Raw genomic sequence first — 25557 nt, forward strand, 5'->3', positions numbered from 1 at the left:
ATGTTGTTAAACACACATATTTGTGTTACATAGTTTTACATCTTGCCGGCTGGTTTTGTCACATTATATTAATTCCAAAAATATGCCAACATTTTAAACTTTAAGGTAGCAGTAATTACTTCAAAGAAAGCTTACACTTCTATGTCATATCCAAAATAATGAATTGCGTGGTATCACAAAATAATGAGGGCCTTCAGGCAGCTTTTGAACATAATGGATAAAATAATTAAGTTTACATAAAAGACAACAAACCGACTCAAAAGATTGCTGCACGGCAACCGAAAAATAATGAAGCTGTTATTTCCTATTTCTGAACATAATTCATGGAGAGTTTATAGTACCGCAGGAACAGAGGGGTCAACAGAGGTCAAGGCAGATTTCTGCCTCATTTAAAAGGAGATCGGGGATCAATAATATTATATAACTGAGTCAGATGATTCTCTCAGGACACAATTTAAGAGTTGCATTCATATGTCTTTCCTATTTTAGTGTTTTTAGATTATTTCAAACAATCAAATAATGAGTTGAGTACATATTAGTCAATACATATTTGTATGTCCATGATCTGACACAGATCAATCAACAAGACTTCTGTTACAACGCTGAAGCAGAGGAAAACTTTTTAAATGAAAAACTATTAAACATTTCATAATGTGGGTCATGAATCAGGGGCACACCGTCATCAGGCTTAATGGCTCACTTTGGAAAGCTTCACATTTTCCTGTCACACACTGTTGACTTGATTACAGTTTAACTACCTGCTCAACTACCAAGGTGTAATTATAAAGAATTTGATTTATTTAATGCTTGAAGGATCAATATGCAGACATTCCCTCCCTCTCTCTCACAGATACACACACACACACACACACACACACACACACACACACACACAAACGCACACACACTGGGCTTTGTGTCTGATAATTACGTGAGTATAGAAGCATGGGTAATTTACTGTTTTGGTAATTGATCCGCACTATAATCACAGATACAGAATAGTTGAAACACTTCTATGTCATACACACACACACACACACACACACACACACACACACACACACACACACACACACACACACACACACACTAACTCAGTGATCCAGTATTGAATGGGTGCAGATAGCCTGTTTCATGAGCTATATTCAGATTGGATTCCCTCTCTGCTGAATCGGCCTGTGATGTCAGAGTTACGTGTGAGTGAATGAACGCGTATGGGAGTGATTCCATTTCCTGAACTCACCATTTAACCCCAGCCTCTAGCAACAACTTCATCACCTCTAGCTTAGCAACGCACAGGTAACACCCTCAGCCCTCCAAAAAGTGTGTATGGTGCAATAAAAGATAAATGTTTTGATGTGTGTTTCAAGTCTGTACAAACCTGCTTGAACATTAGTAACTACTGCTGCCGCGTTTACTCACTATTTACGTTTCCATCATTGTTCATGCGTGAGAACGAATGTAAAGGGTAGGTCATGTTTGCATTATTACATCACGCTTCAAAGCGGTGATGTATTGTGATTGTCGGTGTTCGTCCGTTTGTTCGTCCATCCATCCAGCCATGACCTTGAGAAAACTAGGTCAAGGTCGAATTTCAACTTTTGTACACTCAGGAACCGGATAAGATAGAAACACACGGGAAGAAGCCAGTGTGAGTGGGACCATAGATCAAAGCTAGTGCTTTGATCTATGACAGTAGGATAGAGCACTAGCTTTGATCTTAAAATCTTAAAATTTTGAATTCAGAGGTGTCGCGGGAGGTTGCTGTCTGACTACATCAGTTCTTGGTGGTTTATTGTGTTTTTCGTGTGTGTGTGTGTGTGTGTGTGTGTGTGTGTGTGTGTGTGTGTGTGTGTGTAACACATGGCTGTTATTTTTCATCCTGAAAGAGGGAGATAACAGCGCGGCTCAGAAAGGGCAATAAGAGGATATCAGAGAGGAGAGCTGAGAAAGTAACTAAGAGAGAAAAGTAATGGGAGGAAGAGGAGAAGAAAGAAGGAGGAAGAGAGAGATAGCTTAGTCAGACCAGAAGAAAGAGAGGATTGACTGGAGAAAAGTCTGCGATGAACAAAACAGGACGGAAGGAGGAGGAAATGGAAGTGGAGGATGGTGTGTGAGTGGAGAGGAAGAGGAGTGGTGATGTGGGTGTGGAGGGGGGCACATACATGATGAGTCATGCCCAGGGAGGTGGTATGCCACTGGGGGAGCAGCTCACAGCGAGGCCCAGGCATAAGAAGGCCTCCTGGAACCTCATGAGGTGTGTGTGTGTGGTCACCACGGAGACAGGGGACAGCAGACGGAGGGAGGTCAGAAGGAAAAGTGGGACACCAGTCCACTCCTCTCTCTCTCTCTCTCACACACACACACACACACACACACACACACACACACACACACACACACACACACACACACACACACACACACACACACACACACACACACACACACACACACACACACACCTTGTTCCACTTCATTAACTCCCCAAGGCGAACTAGTTTTATGTTAAAGGTTGTGGATCTTTTTTTTTTTTACATCTCCATTTCTATCTTTGTCCCATCTCCCCCCCCCCCACTTCCCCCCACACACACACCTTTTTTTCTAATGTAGTGAGCAATCACGTTAACCCTTTCCCGTCCGAGCCCACGCTGTTGGGTTATGATAACAGGGCAGTGAGAGGGGGAGAAGCGATGCTGATGGGCGATGAATAACAGATTAAGGGGAGGGAAAGACAATGCCAACACGAGGGGGTGAAAGGGGGGAGAAGGGGGGTGTAAAGCAGCAGGAGGAGATGAAGGTGTTTGTAGCTGTTGTGTTAAACCCTGCAGCTCTGAGTCGGTTTTCTAATCCAGTCCGGTTTATTCCTGGCGATGATCGCCGCCACACTTGTGATTAATTTTTCACCTCCATCCCTGTTCCCTGTTCTTATTTTAACTCGACACAGTTGTCCCTCCTCCTCCATTCTTTTGCTGTCTTCCTCCTTATTTCTGTGGGTTTTTTTGGACATTTGCGTCTTTATACGTTTCTCCTTTTGTTCGTCTTTCTGCCACTCCCTCCTTCATTACGCCGGACCGCGAACAAAAGTAGCAGTGAATGTTTGTTTGAAAGAAAGCGTCACTTTTAAATGCTAGTTTTTGTTTTGACTTTGAACTTTTAAACTAATACAGTGAGAAAAATGAGACAAACGCGCTTGTGAATGGGGCTGTCAGATAAATGGGGTTGAATTAAGAGTGGATTATTTGTGTGTTTGTGTGTGTTTGTGATGCAGTGAGTAGGAGATGAAGATACTAAAGCATTCCTCAACATCCCTACTAACTGAAGCGTTTAGAGATGGAAGCCTAGATTGTAGCCAAATTAGAATTCATGTTTTCCCATTCATTACTTCTTCTTTCCTCCCCAAGCGTGTACTTTACCTCTCCTCTTCCTCCCTCCCTCCTCCTCATCACTGACAAACATGTGGCTCCTGTAAGGAAGGAAGCAAGACAGGAGAACTCATAATGATCCCCTGCTTCTTAAACGTCCTCCGGCTGTTGAGTGTTTACATTCTGTATGTGTGTGTATGTGTGTGTGTGTGTGTGTGTGTGTGTGTGTGTGTGTGTGTGTGTGTGTGTGTGTGTGTGTGTGTGTGTGTGTGTGTGTGTGTTGGGGGATCTGTTTATTATAGTAATCACTGCTGTTTTGGGGTCTGTACTTGCAGCAAATCCACAGTGAAGCTTGTCAAAAACAAGACGACACGAGACACACACTGACACACACTCAGGACACGACCAGAGGTCTTTATTATGGTCTGTCGACATGATGTCATCGGTTCACCTGTCTTTTCCTGTGTCTCTGCCCCTGACAGGGGTTTGTTCAGCTCTGAGACCCCACCGCCACAACAGAGCTGTTAATCTGACAATAATGAGATCCTCTCTCGCTGATAGGCGGCGGATTAGCTGCCCCATCAACACCACCAGATTTCACCCTTTGTGTCCATCTGTGTGTGTGTCTGGTATTATTTACTGTATTTATCAGAGCTTATGCATCGATACCTACGTAGACACACACAGAAGACTAAAATAAACAACATATCCACTGCATGGTATCAGCACGACTCAACTCGACTCGACGTGGCATTTTCCATTGCATGATGGTACCTCCTCAGGCTAGAGGGAGGATGGAGCTGTTGTGTCTCCCACAGATATGCACCTCATCTCCTCCTCTTGAGGTCCTCTCGTCAGCTGAACCTCCTCAATGTAGTGACTACAGTAAAGAAGTTAAAGTCACTGTATTGATCGGTTGTGGAGGATTCCTTGTGCATGCTGAGTATTGAGCACTCAGTGGTCTGCAACATTACACATGACCTTTTCGTGTTGCCTGGAAGGGAACAGACGATAAAGTAGTACCAGGTATGTTTTCACGAACAGAAACAAACTAGAACCGAGGCAGTCACAGATTGAAACGTCCCGCGGCGTGGCAAACACAATCCTGAAGTCTGCTTTCCCCTGAAATCAAAATTTTACTCAGATCTACTTGCATAGGTCAAATATCAAAGCTAGAGTTCTGACCTACTGGCAGTGATCAAAGCACTAGCTATACATCTTACAATACAAAGCACTTACAATACATCACCGCTTTGAAGCGGGATGTAAAAAACTGGAGCCAAAACGAGACAGTGGTAGGCAGGGAAAAATGAGGTTTTACCGACGACCGACGTAAAGGTCAGTTACTCTGTGTACAAACGATGAACATGAAGATCACTCTGGATATATATTGTCTTTATCTAGACCATCAAAAGTGTGACAGGTTCTTATTGTCTTGACTGTGGGGCTAAAGTAAAAATCCTGCTTCATTAGTGGACTCATTTACACCCCTGGTGAAAACATTGTTTCAAATATTTTGTGTATTTTGATTGCAGAACCAAAAGGTAGGTGAGTTCTGACATCCTGTAGTATAAAATCTATTTCCTCTGTAAATCCTTTCCTACATCCGAGCTGGAACAAACACTCTGCAACTGTCATTTAGATCTCCAACATTTCATACCCCACATGTTTGCAGCCTAACAGCCTAATTGCTTGAATCCTGTTGTGCGTTTGCGTGTGTGTGTGTTGCCTTTATTGGGCACTGCTGCTATTTTTATGCAGTTGTTTTATCACTGAAGGGAGAGCCCAGAAGCAGTATTTGACCCCGTGTTCATCATTTAAGATGATGTCTGTTGCTAGCATTACACTCGTGTGACATTAAACAGCAGAGACAGTAAAGATAAAACAGAGAATCATGTGGTTCTTCCTCCAGTGATGACCCACAGCATCTTCAGACATATCAAATGAAGTTACAACTGAATTACTGAATCCCAGAGACACTGGATTGGCCCAGGAATGACCTCCACCCGAGGGTTTTGTGTAGTTTAGCATGGAAATGTTTAAACTACTCCTTCATTAAAATGATGTGTCGACTATTATGGAATTTATTCATGACAAATGTGAAATTGTCGCTGTGAACGCTGTGGTTCTATGGATAGAAATGTTTCTTGGTCCCCTACTTTGATCAAGACCTAAATCTCTGCTGAGCGATACAATGGGGTGCCATCAAATTTAGTACATAAGTTCATGGTCCCCAGAAGATTCTTGACCCTCCAATGCCTCCATGGAGTTTTGTTAGCCTTAGTTTTTAACATTGACTATTCATATTCATGTGACTGAGAATGTGAGGTGCTTGGGGCTCTGAGGATGTTTGGTTTCAGATTAGCTTCAGATTGGATATCCAACAGTGCAGAGGCTGGGTTACCTCGGACATTCCTCAAACCCTGGTTTCTAAAAGAAGATGCCAGCAGCAATACCAAATTAATGTCCCATTCTAGACAGGCATGTTTAAATTGGGTTTATCAAGATTTATATATTCCATGATCTAGTAACTTCCTGTTTAGCACCACTATTTGGATGTTTCTCATATTTGTCTAGTTGACCAAATACCCACAAAAGTAATATCATGTCAGTATTGGCATGCTAAATTGGGTTGTTTAATTGAGTTAACTTAATTATGGTTAACATTATACAGTACCTTCTTAGCAGGGTCATTCAGAGCTATCACAGCTGTGCAGACCATCGTTCGTTATTCTTGCTTTACGTCTCTAAAGGACACCATTGGCAGCTACATTGTGAAACACTGTCTCCTAACAACAAGCTGCAGCACTATTTTCTGTCAGGATTGCATTTTTTCCTATTTACTGATACTCAGCTCTTGAAAGGGCGTGTTTCTGTTTTCATTTACCTCCCAAAACCTGGAATGGATTTTGCCTGTAGTGGCAACAAACTGACTCTTTCTATTGGTCAAATTTAATGATTCTAACAGAACTGATGCCACATTGGCTTATACACATTGCATTTATATGGTTTGTTTTGAGCAGCTGCATCATAAGTATATAAAATATGTAAAATTCAACCCAAATTATGCCAAGTTTTTTGTCACAATGATATTTAAACACAGAATATGACATTTTGTTTGACCCTGGACTCATTCGAGATAGATGGCTGTAAGTCAGAGTCCAGTGTTCATCAGTCTTTGAAGAACAGGAGTGCTGTCTTAGCAGGAAACCTTCCGTTCTCATACTTATGAATGAAGTACAGAGTATTGCAGGATCAGCAATCCTATTCTGGGGCAGTTTAGTGCATACTGGCCCAGATTTACTGTCAATGATTCCTGTGTCTCGAAAAAAGTTAGGATTTTGTGTTGGAGACACAACACCTTATTACCGTTCCTAATCAGCAACACTGAGAAATGGGAAGCTGGCATAAATTTGGTTCTCATTTTAAACACATGAATTGTGTTTTCCAAGATAAATCAGATCTGCTGAAGAGAATTTATGGGTGAAGAATTTAGAAAGAGAGAGGGAGAGAGAGAGAGAGAGAGAGAGAGAGAGAGAGAGAGAGAGAGAGAGAACTTAAAGCTGGCAGATAAAGGAGGATTATTTTTGAGAAATTAGAATTAAGATGTTAATCAGACAGTGTGAGTGAAATTCAGAGTGAATGAAATTAAGTAATAAACAAACAAGAAAACAGTGTTTAGTCAGGAGAAAGGCAGCAGGAAGGAAACGGTATGAGGGCAGTAAAAGCAGTGAGACAGACAGACAGACAGACAGACAGACAGACAGACAGACAGACAGACAGACAGACAGACAGACAGACTAAAGGATCTCTATGCACAGACACATGGTTTCTATTGATCACTGAGCCATGTGACCGTCCCCAGGGTCTGTTCGGGTCCTCCAGAAGTCTCTGTCTGTCTGTGTGGGTGTCGTCATGCCGTCTGGGCGTCTCGCTGTGTTAAGCATATAGAGATCGGACATGGTGTCTCTGTCCACACTTGTACTTGGATGCGTTTAGCATTTGTGCAGCCAGACGAGCAGAGATGCAGAGTGGAAATCAGACTAGGGTGACGGACAGGGACAGGAAATCCATCAGGAGGTACTGTATTTGTGTCTCATGAAGGTCCAAGATTTAAATATGTCATGACACCCACCTCAAAACAAGCGTGCTCATTAATTCCAGGCTGCTACCAGTGGGTGTTTGTGAAAGTCCTTAATATTGGATTATCATCTATGCCTGAACATCCGTCAGTGATGGTCGTACCTGTAATAAGGATAACACCTGCCACTGTTGCACTGGGGGGTGACGGCCATAACTAGATGGTCAGACGACAGCAAAAAAAAAAAAAATTCATTATCATTATTATCATTATTACATCCCACTTCAAAGCGGTGATGTATGGTAATTGTCAGCGTTTGTCCGTTAGTCCTTTCGGCCGTCTGACTTGAAAAGATAGAAAAACAAGGGCAGTGTGACCATAGATCAAATCTACTGCTTTGACGTGAGCTTCCATCAGTGAGCTGACAGCTCCCATTGTTGGCTTACGCTTCGTTGGCTGGGCGGAGTGGGAATCGAACCTCCAATCTTGGGAACATTAAACTATCTGCTCTACCACTAAGCCACAGCCGCCTCCTAGTTCTGGTCCTCTGCATGAAAACACAGAGGAAGTTGTAGTGTGTCTCTTGCATTTTTACATTTAATCCCACACTTTTAATTCACTTTCCCATGGTGCTCTGCTCTTTACAGTTAACTTTACATTACATTCCCATAAATACTAGCAAGCCACTGTTTCACACAATGGGGCAGAATACTGTTCAAATTTCATTGGAAATCTGCAGAATCATTTTACAGTGTAGCGACAGACACGTGACCTGTCTGTGGGTCACTGTGAGTTCATCTTGGAATGGACATCAGATCATAGCACATGTCATAACGTTAGAGTGAAACAGATTTATTTTAGAACATCTCAACCCAGACAATACAGATTAAGCTAGTCCACAAATATACTCAGACAAATAATTTACACCATATGCATCTGACAAAAGTCATTCTAGAGACTTCTTTACACTTGCAAAGTGTTGTGAATGACATTGTTGACCTTCTGTAATATTTTTCTGTGTCCGATTTTTCAATTAATCAAACGCTTTAACAGACAGAAAAACCCAACAGAACCCCAGAGAACAAGCATCAGTAACATAAACTCCGAGCAGGACCCAGACTCTTTTGGGCGGCCATCCGCACAGTATCTTAGCTGGAAGGGTTCCATGTCAGTGAACCATCACCTTTTCAGATAAAGATACATTAGATGTCACATCACCGGATTAGTTTAACATAGTCATGTTTTGAGTATTCTTGTTCTTCTGATAAAAAGTGCTGTGATTTGAACCAGGACGTAGCGAGGTGGAAATGCCTTAATGCCTGTCCAGGTGGTTAACAGCTAGCGCTTAAGGAAAAGTCTCTTCCAAACAGCAGCCGCAGACCAGAACAGATTCCTGTGTGTTCTCTAGCATGTGTATTTCTATCTCTGTGCAGTTCAGGTGAATGGGTCCCAACTAGCAGATAACCTTGAGTGAGGTAGCTGTTGCTAGGTAACATGGCATTGTACCTCTTACTCTGGTGATTGTAATGTTTCCAGTCCAATGTAATCAATTCAGATCGTATCTTCCTCTGTCAGATATGGTGGAAGCTGGGTCCAGCTCACAGAGGTTGTCCAATTTACCCAACCAGAGTACCTTTGGGGTGTGAGCTCATTCAGACCTGAAGTATGAGAGATTTGGTACACATTTAATTTGAGTAGCAGCAGTTTGAAAGGAATTTGATGTAGAAGTACAATTCCAGTCGTAAACAGAGCCCCATGACTTGTCTTCATGGTTGACTCTGCTCTCAGTAGTTAAAACCAGCCCCCATTCCTTTGTGTCAGGCCTCCGTTTCGCCCTGGGTGCCACGGAGACGTCTCATCGGACTCATTATTTCTGTAACAGACGCATTAGTATGTTTGTTCCCAGAATGTCCACTATCAGGATTTGTAATTATCCAGATAAAAAGGCACATCTAAAGATGTTTTCTCCTCATTAACTTGGCCAATTTCCAGGGACAATGGATGGATGGACACAATTTAAAGTTGAATACAGGGCGGGTAACTCACATCCATGGCAAGTGAATGTGTCATGTGTTGTTTGGACAGAGGACATCTAAGGAGTTGAGGGAAACTGAATACCACCTCTGCTCCCTTTCTCCTCCCCATTGCTCTCACATGTAGGTTAGTCCTAACAGAATGAGGTCAGGAAGATGCCCTGTTGGACCTCTCATATCTGTGGTCAGCTCAGGTTGTCTTTGTTGCACCATGTCTCACAGATACAGACTCACTCTGACTGGTTTCAAGGGCCTGTTACAAATGGTGTTGGTTAGATAACAAGAGGTGTTTCAGCAGGAGTTCAGTGGAGGAGCAGCGGCTGTATCCATGGAGACTGCCTCCCACAGTAAGAGGAGTGTGTGTAGGGGTGTGGTCAAAGGGGGTGGGGGGGTTAGAGTTTCACGATGCGTATAAATAGAAGGTTGTAATGGAAACAAACCCTTCATCCTAGTAAAAGCATGTATGGCCTGCAGCACAGTGTACCACTCACTACCTCTACTATTACTACTACTACTACTACAAACACTACTACTACTATACTACTATTACTACTACTATTACTACAACTGCTACTACTACTATTCCTACTACGACTATTACTACTACTACCATTACTACTACTACTGCTGCAAATACTACTGCTATTACTACTACCATTATTACTACTACTGCTACTACTACTACTATTGCTACTGCTGCTACTACTACTACTCTACTACTACCACCACAATTATGACTACTCCTACTACTAGTATTACTACTACTATTACTACTACTACTACTAATATTACTACTACTACTGCTGCCACTACCAGTATTACTACTATTAATACTACTACTATTACTACAACTCCTAATACTACAACTACTACTACTATTACTACTACTACTAGTACTACTACTGCTACCACTTCTATTACTATTACTACTACGATTACTACTACTGCTACTATTACTACTACTATTGCCGCTATTATTGCTACTGTTTTACTTCCATTGTACCAATAGTAGTACTATTACTACTATTGCTACGATTATTACTACTGCTACTATACTACTACTGCTACTACTACTACTGCTACTGCTATACTACAACAACTACTACTACTACTACCAATGCTATTGCTACTATTACTACTACTACTATTACTATCACTTCTATCACTACTATTAATACTAATATCGCCACTGCCACCATTATTACTACTGTTGCTACTACTACTACCACTACTACTACACAATTATGCTTCTATACTTGATTTTTTTGCAGTTGTACATGACTGCAGATGTCAAGTTTATGAAGATAAGGTCCAAAATATTACAAGTTAGACTTTGTGTGGTTTTCCAACAGGAATGCCTGTCCCTGATCTGTTTAGAGATGCCTCAGAAATGGAGAAACCAACTCACGGCAGGTTGCTGTGTGGACATTAGATTGTTACTGTTCAAGTAACTGATGAAAACGCCCGCCAATCAAACTGTTATGGTTAAAATCACAATATTATTATAACATAATTTGATAACACTCTATAACAGTCTGCTGGTATTGATCGTTTTGCATCATAATCACTTCCTGTGTTGTTTTCTGTCCCACCTTTTACTTTCCCTCTTTATCCATCTCCGCTGCTTTCTCCTGGTCCTGCATCCAATTTGAAAGACTCTCCTCACTAATCCAATCACACCACTTCCTGTTTTCCTGGTAGTGTGTGTGTGTGTGTGCGTGTGTGTGTGTGTGTGTGTGTGTGTGTGTGTGTGTGTGTGTGTGTGTGTGTGTGTGTGTGTACAGCTGAACAAATATGGATTTGTAGCACGGAGCTAATCACCACTCATCATCCTGTCCTGAGCACTTTGCCAACTGTTGTGCACACAAACACAAACACAAACACAAACACAAACACAACCCAAACACGTTGATGCACAGAGATGCTTCATTCATACTGAACCTGCTGGCAGCAGCTACTGTATGTGTGCAAGAGCTTAGTCTGGAGGCTGAAAGCATTTCTGCTGTAATTTTGTGGAAATGCACTAGCTTGATAACGACACTAAGTCGTCCTCCTTGTGAAGCAGTGTGAGGGTTTGTGTACTTGCCAAGCAAGCAGGAGCACTGACATGAGGAAAAAGGTTCTAATCCCACTGCCCAAGGCCTCACCGATAACACTGACGGCCTGTTGAAACAGGGCGTTAGGCTCAAAGGCACCAAAGTTCAATGTGATGGCGGCCATATATATTGAGAATGGGAGGGTGGAGGTGGGGGGGGGGGTTGAGAAGACATTGCCAAAAGTATGTGGACAAACACCCTGTCTGTATGGTGATGGAGGACCTGGAGGTGAGTCAGGAGAGAGGAAGACAGAAATGTTGAAGAGAAGGAAGAGATCTGAAGAGAGACAGATAAGCACAGCAGTAGACTGGTCTGCTGGCTTCATCTGACACACACACACACACACACACACACACACACACACACACACACATACACACACACACACACGCACACCAGTTGTCAGACACAGATGTGTCATGATCACACGTATGTGAGGTAGAACACAGGAGGTGCTCCTGAGTGTTTTGGTTATCGTGTGTGTGTGTGTGTGTGTGTGTGTGTGTGTGTGTGTGTGTGTGTGTGTGTGTGTGTGTGTGTGTGTGTGTGTGTGTGTGTGTGTGTGTGTGTGTGTGTGTGTGTGTGTGCAAAGTGTGGGTGAGGATGTGATGTGTGTATTAATGGTAAATGAATTCTGCACCTCTGACTTGCTCTGGCACTATAATTGTGTGTGTGTCGGTGTTGGTGTTGTGCCCTCGGCTTGACACAGGCGTTCCCCGCCTGTTCACGTGTCGGTGATGCGTTCACTCGTTCAGCATTGTGTACACGTGTGGCGTCCCTTCTGTTTACATGTTGTCATGCATACATCACGTTATGTTGACCAGTCGGACAGCATTCAATTATTGACTATCCCATAATGCACCTATCATTCAGTGACATTGCCCTGTGGCGACACCAACGGGGGGGAGAGACGAGGCAGATTGGGATCAGTCGGGTGGGATCTGTTTGGTCTGCTCTAGTTCTGCTCTTTATTCCGTCCATCTTGGGGCGTATCCCAGCTAGCTACGGGCAAGAGGTGGGGTAAACCCCAGATAAGACGCCAGCTCATTATGGGCTTGTTCTTAAATCATTCTTCCTTATTCAAGCAGCTCCTACAAACCCGTGGAGAGGGATTATATTGTTAAAAAGTAGTGTTTGAAAAGCAGCAAACATGAGAATGGGATATAGGACACACTTACCACAAACTAATGTGTGTATATTAATAACAAAACTGTTCCCTTTAAGACGTGTTTTCATGCCTTATTCTACCCAACCATACTAGATCACTATATAGAAATATAACTTTTAACAGTTTATGAACATTGAACAAAAATACATCATGTATTAAGTATTTACAATAGAATAAGTTATGTTTGGCACTAATGAATTACTTTTTTACTAGGGGTTCAGTTAGAATATGTAAAAACATTGTAAATAATGAGTAAACCTGTATTTTACAGGAGGGTGAATATTATGGTACACCTCTGCATGAGGTCTATGTTACACAAAGCACATTAGGATTTGAACCACATCCGGACCAGCAATCAGCAGCAAGAAGGAGGTCATTAAGGGAAGGCCTGAGGCAGAGTGTGTTTTAAAGTTTCCCTTCATATAATTTCCTGTGTCTTCTGAGCCCCGTGACGCTTTTTGACTCATGGTGAGCATGAATTGTGCTGCAGAGTGCAGACCGTCAAGCTCATTGTTTATTGGGCTCACGAGTGCCGGCGTCAGGCCAATCCCCTTCTACTGGCACTTGGGGAGAAAATTAATCTGCCAACAGATTAATTGGTCTGTCACTGACTTAATCAATCAAACAACCGAAAAAGAACGTGAGTAAGCTTTTCCTGAAACTGGCTGTTGGAAGTTTAACAAAACCAAACAATACTAATCTAATCTCAAATCAAGTGTACTTGTAGTTTTTTTGTTTGGGGTTTCTTTTTTTAATTGCATGTCACCTTCAGAAATGAATTTGTTGTGGGTTTGCTGTGTGTGGATGGATACATGGATACGGTCCTATATATAGTACCGATCAGAGTTTCTCTACACCAATGTGATACCCATGTAAAAGGAAAGACAAACATAAAACATTTTTAGATGACAGATGACCCAGGGTGAATGAGGACAGCAGCCATGTTAGCCTCAGAACGCAGTACTGAACACAGCCAGCTGTGTCCAGGACAAATCCCAGCACAGCGCTGTGCAGTATATGTGTATGAAAGTGTTCAGGTTACATTGATTTATGTACCTTGATTTCCTCAGAGAAACATGGATGCCTTTGACTTTCTATGCTGAGTCAGCCATTTTTCGCAATTCCATCTGAAAACATCCATTGTTTCCCTTTATATACTGTTTGCTGTTTTTATGTTGTTTGTTGCTGTTGTTGTTTGTTTGTTTTTTACATTTGAATCATGAAACTCATCTGACTGTATTTGCCTTAAAGGTGAACTGTCATCCTCTTGAGTTGTATTTTTGTTTGTTTGTTTGTTTGTTACCTGATACAAAGCTACCATATCAGAGGCTCTCTCTCTTTGGGTGGAATTGACGGAGTTATGGAAAACAGATGTAATGAAGTCTTATTGTTTTCCTCCTTTAACGCTGGAGGACCTATTAAAATGGCTACACACATTACCTATATCGCTATATCGGGTCACAACTTGGCCATCTCATAAATGTGTAAAAAAAAAAAAGTCATACAGAATTTTTTTCCTTTCAATGCATCAGATCTTTTCCATTACTTCAGACGTATCCATAGATATCAAGGTTATTATATTTTTTTTTATTATTATATATATGTTTATATGGAATTTGCCATTAGAATCCTGTTTTTCTTAAAATGGGAAAAACACAAAATACGGAATATTTCCAAGTTAGTGCACAGTTTAATACATCTGATAAAGATAAAGAATTATATATTAATATGCTTATAGTATATGAAAAATACGTGGTTATAATGGGAGTCAATTGGACCATTTTTGACCCTATCAGGTATTGTGTGTACACAATGAAACTCTGCTATTCTATACACTTCCAATGACAGGCATTAAGGAATTTAGAAAATAAAGATGAAAGAAAATTACTGGCAAAATTTCATATATTCAGCCTTTTAACTGACATATTTATTGGGAGAAAAACACATAAGAACAATAAAAATGTCACCTCTGGGCCCAAACACTGCTCAAGGGTAAAGTGCGTATTTTATTCCGCATACTGTCTCAACTGGTGTGTCATTGTTGATTGATAAAGGAGATGGAAGTGGGCTCTCTAATATTCCATTTTACATCCACCAATCAATCTGTTACAGGAAGTTTCCAACACTCCACAGATGGAAACACACTTGTGAGATTCAGCTTTTTACAGCAGCATTTGACTAAAATCCACCAGTAAACCTAAATTAGAATCGCTGACAACACGAGTGCTGCTGTTTGACGCTATCTGGGTGGGTTGAATTAATGTATTTTGTTGGCCCATCTATGATTATAACTGCACTGCCTTCTGATTTAATGGCGTAATGCCCCCCCTTTTTACGTTGCTTTGATAAACACCGAGCTCTCTGGGAAATGAAAATCAGGTCGTTTGAGAGACGTTAAAATGCACAATTAGCGTGTTTACTACTGGCAGTCCATCTGGGTCGACAGTGAAGAAAGATGGTGTAATTAATGAGTTAACGGAGGGAATGAACTGGGTGGGTTTCGCTGGATTGAGCTCAGCTGATCTGGGTTCAGCTGCCAGCTTTATGTCGAGGATTTCTCCGTGAAGTCCTGTTTGTTCCCCCGGAGGAAGCAGACGGTATGAAGACGTCACACACTCACACCGCCACCTCTGTCATTACGGCAGTACGAGTGTGTGTGTGTCTGTGTGTGTGTGTGTGTGTGTGTGTGTGTGTGTGTGTGTGTGTGTGTGTGTGTGTGTGTGTGTGTGTGTACGGTTTACTTTATCTTTCAGCTTCTCTATGCATAACAGCCAGAGGATGCTTGTTGCTTAGCAACCACCTCTATGCAACCCACTGCTCCCTAGTTACGTGTGTGTGTGTGTGTGTGTGTGTGTGTGTGTGTGTGTGTGTGTGTGTGTGTGTGTGTGTGTGTGTGTGTGTGTGTGAACCACAGAGCTGCAGGCTAAGGTGTTGCAGCAACATCATGAAATCTGTATTTCTGTAAAGTTCCTCTGCAGCAGGATACAAACCGTGGAACAACGCGAGCTGAGCCACAGGAGAGCTGAGCTCCAGCCACTCAGTCTGCTCCTGTGATCTATGCCAGAAATACTGTCATATTCTCTCCACATTATAAGTGGAAAAACAGGCCCAAATTTCAAGATACTTCATATCGTAAATTGGGTTACGCAGCCCATCCCGTGTCTTTGTGCTCAGTGGTCTGACCTGTTTCTTTCTCAGCCTGGTTACTTGGACGGAAACAGCAACAGATGTGAACGAACACCAGATCTCCACCGATTCCCATCACTCTGCCATTCCTGGCTCGACTGTCTCTGGCAGGACACTGAGTTCCTCTGCTTCAGGACATTAGATGTACCCAACCCACTTTTTGACTAATTTTTGTCTTCTGATTGGTTGTCTACATCTACTTTGACAGCTGGGTTAAATAAATACTGATGTGCTCATTTGTTGGCCTTACCAGGAAAAAAAATAAGAGGGTACAGATATTCATAGACTGTGTCCTTCCTGTCACTGGGGAAAAAAAGTATTGGCACATCTCCTGGCTTTGTAGAATTTTTTGAGTATCTCATCCTAAACTGTCTGTTTTTCTGACATATGTCAGAACATGATACACACACACACACACACACACACACACACACACACACACACACACACACACACACACGTATAGAGGGAACCATTAGCAGGTCCAATCCTGTTTCACAGCCCTGTCTGTGAGTTTGATTCATACATCGGAGCAGATGGCGTTGGTGCTCCGCCTGATCAGGAAGCTCCAACCCGGAACTGTTGGTGAGGAGGGAGGAAGCAGAGAGGGTCAACGAGGATCAGACGGCTCCTGCTGCTCCCACGCTGACACACACACACACACACACACACATATACACAGGACTAACCGGTCACCAAGTGCGTATACAGTAGTGATATATTATGCATGTGTAGCACCGGGTGTCCATCTAGCTGACACGTTGTGTTGGCAGAACTCCATCTCTTGCCCTCCATCTCTGTCCTTATATGATGTCTTATAGACAGACTCCATCCTCATTGGATAACTGGAGGTCATTGAGTGCATTGAGGCTAAGTCTAACAAGGACACAACAACATACTCTACTGGAACCTGACCGAGTTCCTCTTACATGTTGTATTTAATACAAACATTTGTTTCTCAGATTGTCCTCTTTACTCAGCGATTTGTATCCTGCATTTTATAAACCTCTGTTTAAACCTCGATGGTTCTTCTGAACACAACATGTTCAACCTGCAGTAACATTAGTGCTGCCTTTAGACGTATTCATCACTTTCAGTGTTGGATCAGTGAACACGTTGAATGAATGAGCTCTGCCTTTGGTTTCTGGTAATGTCAGACTCTTCAGAGTCTAACTGCTTCATGCTGCTGGCTAATGTTTGTCTCCGGTTCAGTGCTGGACAGCTGGACGGTGATGTTGGAGGGTGTACACGGAGAACAGCTGCCTGCTGCAGGCAAAAAAAAAAAGAGCTAACTGATGAGTGGCTTTCAACAAGGCCAAACTGACTGAGATAAAGCCAGCAGATGGGCATTCCTAAATAGTCGACTGCTTTTTAAAAATATCTGAGCGGCGTTTATGGCTGCTTTCACACCTCTGTTGACTTTTTGTGGTTTGATCCTGACCAAAATAACAGATACACAACCTCTCCAGACCAACTTTTGGACCAAACCATTCTCACATTAAGAGGTAGCCTCGGTCAAACTGAGCCATGCTGTGGTTCATGTGCAGTTTGATGGGCTTTGTTGGATGACTTAAGGTAGAAAAAAAAAATTGCACCGTTATGTAAAGATGTGTTGCTCTTAATTGAAAACACAAGGCTTATATTCGGTTTCTGTCCACACTCTTAACTTAAATCCATTCTAAGTGTAGAACACATTTTTGGTTCAAAGTTAAATAGAAACACAAACTTGTTGCATTAATTTGCCCAGAGTTTATTATTAACGTATCCTTTTATTGATTTTATTTTTGCTTGAGGACATGCAGATCTACCGCAACTTTCTCTTGTGTGGGTTCCAGCAAACTAAAACAGGAACGTAGCCTCGTGAAGCGTTGAACTCCAGGGGCAGCAGCGCTGTACGATTCTTCCAACATTATAACCCAGCATACGATGGTGGGCGCTGACAGTTGCTCAAGGGTGCCCGAGTCCTGAACACCCACATTCCACAGATAAGATTACTGAGGTCAAAAGATGAAGGAAGAAACAGATTTCCGAAGTTTCTGTTTACAAAATAGTGAATTTAGTGACATTTCTTTGGTGGAGAGTGTTAACACCATTGGGGAAGGTGAAAACAGCATGAGTGTGAGTTTTCCAACATCCAGGGTGTGATTCTTCTGGTTAAGAATCTGAGACAACAGACAGACCCGGATACAAAAGACTGGCTGGGATGCTACTGCTGAGGAATACAGAGCAAAACGAGGGCCTGAGAGAGAAAAGAAGAGCTATCACCTTTCTCATTCTGCTGACCTGGAGGGGAGGATGGCACAGGAACAAAGGAGAGAATGGAGACAGAGAGAGACAGAGACGGAGACAGAGACATGGGGAGGGGAAATGGGGACAGATCGATCAGGGCCAAGACAACAGGTCTGCTTTCAGAGAGCTCTCCGGAGTCCAGCGCACCATTTTCCATCCTCCCTGCCAGGAGGGAGAGGGAGACAGGAAGAGAGGGAGAGAGGAAGGGAAAATGAGTTGGAGGGACAGGAGAAGTTAAGCCTGCAGACTGACAGCAGAGGGAATCTGTCCTCCCCGTTCCTCCTGTAAATAACATAAACATATCGTGATAGAAAAAAAAAAAGAACTCCCTTGTTTAAAGTTAATCAGACTCATTCTTTCCTCGGACATCGAAGCAGCAACTCAGTTTGATTTTTCTTTCCATTAACAATCACATCTTCACATTTTAGCCAGAAGTTAAAAAACGCAATCAGCATCCAGCTCATATTTCCCTTAATGCTAATCATTCTGCTTAGATCAAATATCTGGAAAAAGAATAGCACCAAAGTAACTTAACATTTGCACTCGTACACTCTTAATAAGGTCACCATGGCTTCCAGCCCTCTCTGACCTTTGACCTTCACCATAACATGAGCAGGGAGCGATCAATACGCTAGCAGGATGACATAACTCCACTTAAATAGAGGACTAGGATGACTTTCTTTAATGAGCAGCTTGGATCTTAAGGTGGAAAATCAGTGTGTCAGTCACTTTAATCAAGACTGAAATGACTCAGGCTTTTCTACGCAAACAAATCAATTTGTTTCAATGGTGTTTTTTGAAAGTATGAAGGCCCTCCTGAAGTTTTATCCAGATCAAGTGGAACAGCAGCCGAGACAAGATGTCAAATCAGACAGAAATACAAATGAGCAAAGGGAATCCTCCGAGGAGAAGAGTGTCGCGTCCCAAATTCCAGGAAAACAACAGCGAGAAGGTATTAGAGACAGAGATGTTATCTGAATTCATTACTGTTACTTATTAAACATTAAAAACGTATATGTATTATTGAAACATGGAGTTTATTCTGACGGCATCAGTTGTTGCTCTCTGAGTTCTAATGCCTGTGTGTGTTGTGTTGTGCACACTGACGTGAAGCCCACGAACATCTTACTGTGTGTATTCTGGTGTTGTAGCCCCGTCTCTTACAGACGGCAGTACGCCAACATCCTGGGCAGCAGGTTCACAACCTCCACAGGTTCACCACTCTTTGCTGCTATTATAATAACAGATTTTTCAACATGGCTCGCCTCCAGCATGTTCAGAGAACTTTTTGCTACCTCCAGAACTTTTATTAACAAATTTCCGCAAAACTTGTAATGAAAATGAATGTGGAAATATGTGGTTGTCAACTGGTGGAGATTTTTTTTATACTGTACTGTTTCACTTTTTGCTGCAAATAATGTCCTCAATCCAGGCAGGTGGAGGCTAGCAGAAGACAGGATTACATATGGGGGCTGTCAGATTGTCTGACAGAGACTCCATTAGACCAGCAGCCTGGAGCTGGAGACAGAAACAGAGGCAGAGCGGACGTGTCCATCTGTGACGCTCGTCATCATTGTTACCGGTGAACCAGTGTGTGTGTGTGTGTGTGTGTGTGTGTGGATGGGAGTCATTGGAACCTTTCCAATCAAGCAAATTTTCAAGTCACTCCAGTGTAAAATTTGTGTCTAACAAACAATGAGCAGCTGGAAGCGAGATAGTAAGAGAGAGAGATTTTTGATTTATTCATAAAAGTCAAATTACAAAATAATCACGTTGTCACAAAATCCAAAAGATGTTCACGTAAAGAGGATTTTCAATAGTACTTTGTGTTTCCTGAACAAAGGAACATCTAACCTTTTAACATTTATCAAACTAAAAAAAATTTTTTTTTTTAAAAAGCAGACAAAATTGAGAAAAAAAAATTACCGTTCCCCACAATCATCTCTTCTAGAGAGAGAGAGATGTATGTAAATGGACACATCCGTTCATATCCGCGCATATTTATATCTGTATGTCCTTTATGTCAAAATCAATACACCCACAGGAGGGCAGTGAAGAGTTAAACCATTCATTCATTCATTCATCCATCCATTCATTCATTCATTCATTTTCTTGTGACCGGAGCCTAATGCAGCTGACACTGGGCGAGAAGTGCAGTACGCACTGGACGAGTCACCAGTTTACCAAAGGGTCACATGACAGTCAAACAACCAGTCACGCTCACATCCATCCCGTTGGGCAATGTGGAGTCAGCAGTTTGCTTATGTATTGTCTGCGATGGTGGAAGGAAGTTGGATAGCCCAGAGCGAAACACACAGATATCCCAGAAAACTCCCAGGCATGTTTGAACCCAACATCCTCCTGCTGTGGTTCTATAAGTATTAAATAAAAAATGTCAAATGTAGGTTTGTGAGGCCATCAGGCACATCAAGACCTGAGGACGGTCATGTCATGACCTAAAAACAACGTTCTGTCCCTGTCTGTTATGACACATCTGCCTGGTAGGGCATAAATGGGCCTGAGATGGACTTACTATCAACGGGAAACCTGAGCCTATAGCATATAGGTAGTACACTGCTCTGCTCTGCTCTCCTGGTCCTCGTTCTAGATTTATTTGATTTATATTGTAAGGTCCCTCCTCATCTCTGCCAGATGCTCCTGTGCCAGCAGTGGAAAGTCTTTTCTGTCCAGAGCACAAGATGTCTAAAAATGGCTGACCCTGTCAAACTACACAACACAGTCAGATAGAAAAAACGGCTCTAATGTGTCTAAATGTGTTTTTAAGATGTGTTTCACTGTACAACAGTGACAGTAGCAGTTGGTATGACGTGGTCACACGCTGAGTCACGCATCAACGTTATGTCATGGAGAAAAAGGTGTATCAGACTAGTTATGTTTTGGTTTTTTTAATCAATTCTCTGATGTCAACCCCAAAATATTTTTCTTAGAAGCGGACAGCACCCCAGAGAGAGGGCCAGCTTCAGAGAAATGTTTCTCCATAACCATGGTTTCACTGTTTATTATGAATATCGGCTGTTCTGTTGCTGTTCCAGCATCTCTGAGCAACACACACACACACACACACACACACACACACACACACACACACACACACACACACACACACACACACACACACACACACACACACACAACATGCGCGCATGCACACACACCCTGATGTAATGACAAACATTTTGACAGGCATTATTTATCACCCAGATTGCCCATGTACTAGGCATAGTGTGTGTGTATGTTGTATGTAAGTTGTCTAAGTTGTTTATCCGAGCTAGTTAATACGACACGCTCACCGACATTTACATATTTAGATAAACTATGACAAAAAGCTGCTCCTTATAATGATAGTTTTCAGTTCCTTAGAAACTGAGTGTGTCTTTCTGTGAAGAAAGACCCTGCAGTCGGTTATGTTCTAATTCATGCTGGACAAACATTTCTTTTGTGTCATGTGATGGACTTCAAGCACAACTACACAACTCATAAATCCTGACCATAAAGGGAGCGTCCACTTAGCCCTGGAGCGAAGACTTCCTTGAGGTAATGAGAGCGACTCTGGAGACTAGCGGAAAGAAAAGTACCTCAGCCTTCAAAAGAGAGCAGTGAGGAAGACTTTGAAGAAGCTCTAGTGTCTGTGGAAATGTAACAGTGATCACCTGGTTACACAACTCACTCTGGCTTCATGTGTAAAGGTGATATAGAGGAGGGTGTGATGATGTACCTGCTGAAAAATGTGATGTCATCTCCAATGGGCTGAGGTTCCTTTAGATACTTCAACATGCTCTTCTTCAAACGCTGGTCGTCCTCTGAAGACAGAGGCTTGACAGAATGTTCATGCAGGTACAACCAGAGGGATCAGCGTCTGCTGATCTCTCTTCTCCAGCTTCTGACTACTGCTGTGACAGATAATTATGGTTTAATACTAAATACATTTGAATTATGTCCTTTGCATTTCTCTTCCCACCTCTACACCTAGTTAAACCTGTTCCACAGCAGACGTATAATCTTTAATACAAGGACTAACTCACCACTGAAATGTCCCTGAAATTTATTTTTTCTAAAAAAAATTGGCCATAAACCAACGATGGTGATTATTTTAACCTCAGTCTCTGAGCATCAGGTCATGTGTGATTATCAAGCTCCTGTCTAGGGTTGGAATTTTAAATAATTCATAATATTTACATTGACATAGTCCTGAAATGCTCTGGCGATGCATCAGGGGTGTACCCCACCTCTCACCAATAGCCAGCTGGGTTAGGCTCCAGGAACATCCACAACTGATGGATGGATGGATGCATGGAAGGATGGATGGATGGATGGACAGTATGTACGTATACTGACATGCTGGTAAAGTATGATAATCCGGTTAGAGATGACAAACTGGATGAAAACATCTTTTCTCCATCTTGTCGTTTGCTGCTTCTTCACTTGATGAACCCAACACTCTGCCTGTCTGTTGTCACACATGAATAATGAGCGCTGCTAGTACTGTCCCCACCATAATACGTCCCGAGGTGTGTTTCGCATCCTCCAGCCAGGTCTCTAGTGAGGACTGCTGCTGTCCCTGTGAGCGTACCGCCCCCTGTTGGTTACATCCCGTGACGCGGTGATGTGTTGTAATTGTCGGTGTTTGTCCGTCTCTCCGACCACCAAATATCTTCACAACCGTTGCGATAGAAAGATGAAACAAAAAGCGCATTACTCGGGCAGCAAAGGGGATGAAAATGAGATGATGACCTCGACCTTGAGAAAACTAGGTCAAGGTCAAATTGCAGCTTTTGTACATTTTTTAGCACATATCTTTGGAACCGGATAAGATAGAAAGACGAAACAAAAGGCATTACATTCCACGAGGCAAGGGGATGAAAATTAGATCACAAAGTTGACCTTGAAAAACTAGGTCAAGGTCAAATTTTCACTTTTATACCTTTTTAGGTACACATCTCTGAAACTGATGAGACGCAATCACAAAACAAAAAGCAACATTTTCAGGAAGCCAGAGGCACAAACATGCAGTCTCTGACTGCCTTGTTCTGCTCTGTGATTGGCCATCCCATCTGTCCATATGTAGGAAAAACATCACCAGCTTGTATTTATATCTCCACTCCTGTGGGAATATAAATACAGTATATGCTTGTATTTGCAAGGTTCATTCACGTAAATGATTCAAAGCAGCTCATGGAGCTAATGTTAGGTTGTTAGAGTTATAACTGGTTCACCTCTTAGCAGCAGTTACCGTAGATGTACAGCAAGAAAAGAAAGGTCTTCTGAATTCTGACTGTACGCACATTATAAGGGTGTGAACAGAAAACTAGACGGGGTAGATAGCTTTGCAAAAAAAAATCACTAAGTACAGAGAAGTTTACATGAAACTTCAAAAAGATATCTTGATAAATGTGAGTAATCATTGAACGACAATCGCTGCGGGTTTAAAATGTGTGTGATTCTCGTCGTCAGTGATCCACTGCAGCTAGCTGCAGAAAACATTCCTGCGCCGTTCGGAAAAACCCCGTCATCACCATCGTCCCGGTGAAAACGCTGGATTGTCCTCCGTGCTGGAAACATTTTATTAGAAACAGGTGTTTGAAGAGGTGACCAAGTGTTACCTGAAACTATTCTCAGGTCAAATTCTCAAGCCAGATGCTCCGACGGAAAGTGTGTGTCACAGCGCCTGTTGGATGAAACGAGAGGATCTCTGTCCTGATTGGTCGGCCGTGTCTGTCTTCCTCCTTCATGGTTAGGTTTGATGGTCTGATGATGTTATGGAGTCAAAAGGTCATGGGTCATGACTGCAGGAAAGATGTGTGTGTGTGTGTGTGTGAGTGTGTGTGTGTGTGTGTGTGTGTGTGTGTGTGTGTGTTTTTAAATCTATATCTCTGACGTCTTTGAGCTTCTCCTTCACAGCTTCACCACGTCTTTGTGATGGTGTTTTGTGGGTGTGTATCAGATTGCATGGTGCTACACCCGTCTCACAACAAACACACAAACACAATGGATGAAGAGTCTTTGAAAGCTCTTCGTCTCACCCTCTTTCTCTGTGTGTGTGTGTGTGTGTGTGTGTGTGTGTGTGTGTGTGTGTGTGTGTGTGTGTGTGTGTGTGTGTATGAGAGAGAGAGAGAGAGAGAGAATCCTTGCATTTAGCAGCCAGAAATAGCCTGTTAGGAGATCAATGCTCCTCTCACGGTGGCGCTGGGAGCTGTCTCCTCCACAACGGAGAGACGGTCCTGTCTCCTGTTCCCTGGGTGTGCAGGAGGGTGAGACAGGATGAGAGGACAGACAGTACAGACTCAGTTCTACACCATCAGCTCCCATCAGACTGAAGACAAAAGCGCAAAAAATAAAATAACTTTTTAACGCAGTCAGCAGTTTTGATGGGTGTAAATTCAGCTCAGAAGCAGAACCAATCCAACAGATGGGCTGCAGCGGTGCTACAGGCGCCCTGCTGTAACTCCAGATACAGCAGGGCGCCCGAGTGACATCATTAGTTTGAGTCAGACAGTGGGGAACATTGGGAAACGAGAAGGGAATAGTCATAAAAATATGGCGTTAACCATTCTCGCCCAGCGTTACAACAATTATGGTGAAGTCAAATGATGCAGTCAGGTGTTCCGTTGAAGACGGCGTCACCGTGAGATGGACAGAGGGACAGACACAACTAACTCATTCAAAGGCAAAAAGTCAAAGTCAGCTTTAAGTGTACCATAGAAGCACGACATTCAGTAAAGAGGAAATTGCAGTCCTCTCTGACCCACGGTAAACAAGCAGTACAACACAGGCAGTACAACACAGGCAGTACAACAGAGGCAGTACAACAGGCAGTACAACACAGGCAGTACAACACAAAGTTTGAGACAAAACACAAAGGGATGGTGAACGTCTCACACATGTCAACACCATCAGCTACCAGTTGTTATGCTGGAAGTCAGGCTTCAGCTGGATGTTCTTCCCTTTAATGTCACGTTGCTGCATGTGGTTGCATCTGTTTCCTCCTCTGGCGTCAGATTGTGGTCATGACTTGAGATCAGATGTTTTACGGTTTGATTCTCCCACATGTTAAGTGTCCTGGGAGGGGAATGAGTCCAGCTCAGTGGAGGAGACAAAGTGTTCCTGGGCTCAAACCAAGACTCCTTACTTTAGTAAAATATATTTATTCTGTAATATCTTGTGCTTTTCTGTCATCACATAGAAAAACGATCTCTTTGTGTTTCTGTTGATGGTCACACAAATGTAAAACACATGAAGACAATAAAAAAGGTGTGGAGTGTTATTCGTCTTCCTGTACTTGATGATCACTCACTGAATGTAAAATAAAGTTCTTAATCCT

General features: G+C 42.5%; 1 protein-coding gene across 7 annotated transcripts in view; it reads left to right on the forward strand.

Moving 5' to 3' along the window:
• Positions 1 to 25557, forward strand: part of caskin1 (CASK interacting protein 1) — an 86528-nt gene that overhangs the window by 20554 nt on the left and 40417 nt on the right. The window lies entirely within an intron of this gene.

Source organism: Antennarius striatus, chromosome 16 (assembly GCF_040054535.1).
Source record: "Antennarius striatus isolate MH-2024 chromosome 16, ASM4005453v1, whole genome shotgun sequence".
Classification (NCBI taxonomy): domain Eukaryota; kingdom Metazoa; phylum Chordata; class Actinopteri; order Lophiiformes; family Antennariidae; genus Antennarius; species Antennarius striatus.